This window comes from Maylandia zebra, linkage group LG13, assembly GCF_041146795.1.
Source record: "Maylandia zebra isolate NMK-2024a linkage group LG13, Mzebra_GT3a, whole genome shotgun sequence".
Taxonomy (NCBI): Eukaryota; Metazoa; Chordata; class Actinopteri; order Cichliformes; family Cichlidae; genus Maylandia; species Maylandia zebra.
This window is the reverse complement of record NC_135179.1, coordinates 12,328,725-12,330,568: the sequence shown is the minus strand read 5'-3', so window position 1 is coordinate 12,330,568 and position 1,844 is coordinate 12,328,725.

Sequence of the window (1,844 nt, the reverse complement as noted above, 5' to 3'; positions counted from 1 at the left end):
TCACAGAGACACTCGCGCGGATTCTTCAACTGACCGCAGCACACCTACACCAGGGTAACCCTCCGCCTACCCTGCTCCTGCTTTACAGGTGAAAATAGAGCAAAAGGACCGCTGAGTCTTTGACTTTATTTATTTTCTGCTGTGTTTTACTTGCATCTGTTTGAAAGAGTGAGTGAAAACACAAAAAATATTTTATTTTATGTGCTGGAATGTGTAGAAAATAGGTTTAAATGTTAAACTAATTTATTCAAGTCAGAGAATGTTGCATATAATTAAATGTTTTGCTTGATGCATAAAGTTAAAAGATTAAAACTGATAAAACAAGTTTTAAAAAGAGACTTTTCCATTTGATTACATTTTGTATGATGGATTATGTAGAAAAAGTAGAATTGGGCTGAAAGATCTATCACTTTATCACCTCTTCAGGTTGTAAATCATGTTTTTAAAAAGTAACTAAGTAACTAAGTAATTAATTACTTTTGAAAATAAGTAATCAGTAAAGTAACGGGATTACTTTTTTGGGGGAGTAATCAGTAATTAGTTACTGATTACTTTTTTCAAGTAACTTGACCAACACTGGTTGGGACTAACGCGTTATTAAGTAACGCGTTACAGTAACTACGTTATTATTGTGGTAACGAGCACGGTAACTAGTTATTATGCCAAAATCAGGAACGCGTTAGTCGTTACTCGGATTTAGATAGGGTCGTTACTCGTTACTTCGTGTGGTGGCTATCGCGGAGCTTCCACAGATTCAGTAACATTAGCAAGTGGTGGAGGCCAGCAGGTGGATGAAGGAAAAGGGACGCAGAAGGAAAAGAGACCCGAGGCGGCCGCCGGTCCAAGTGTGAACTGAACTTCAGGTAAGAAGTTATGACCTGCAGTCTCTCTGGGTCAGATATGAACCAAGTTTAGGTGGAGTTTATTTTCGTTATTCTGACTTTTTCCGTACTGCGTGCTAGCTAGCATGACAGAGTTTCTATACAGCTGGGTGGGTGCTATGAAGTTAATGATGTTGAACTTTATTTTGTTCATAAGTTATTAGAGTTGCCAACCGTCCCGCCTGGTATTCAGAGAAAATATTACGCGTTTCTTATTGAGGTGAAAAGGAACAGTTTGTCCCGTAATTCAGCTACAATGAAAAAGACACAAAGCTGGAGTTATTCTGTCTTTACTGCACAGCTGCCTCTTCTTCTCTCATCCTCTCCCCCCTCCCTCTCCCGTTTCTGCTTCAATCATGAAAACTGATCAATGATCAGCTGATCGGCTCTCTTGTTTGTTTGAACAGGTGATGGAGAAACAGGTTTACCTTTTAGGTGACATGAATGAGTTGAAGGGAAGTTATGAACTGTTTCTGGGAGACAAATAACCCCAGGATCCTTTTTTAGGTAGCTGACAGCTGGTAACTGTGCAGGGGCGGATCTAGCAAAGTGTTGCCAGGGGGGCATGTAGGGCATTAACGGGGAATTGGGGGGCACAAAGAAATACTTTTCTTTCTTATTCTCATTTAAAATGTCTAGCTTTTAAAAAAAATAATTATCTGAATCTTACAACAAACTAGAGCTGGGCGATAGAACGATAACGATATGTATCGCGATATAACTTTTACTCGATAGAGAAATTAAGCTATCGCGATAGACCTCGCCGCTCTTGTCCTCTTAAAAAAAAAAAAAAAAAAAAGGTCAGCCAATCCAAATTAAGTAGCGCAGAGCCGAACCAATCACAGCCGCAGCGTCACGTCGCGTGACTTGTTACGTACCGCACAAGTGCCAAGCCGCACGTGTGTTTGTTTGGGAAGCAGCCAGCGCGTAATGGAGGAAATGAGTGCGCCGACTAGAAAAATC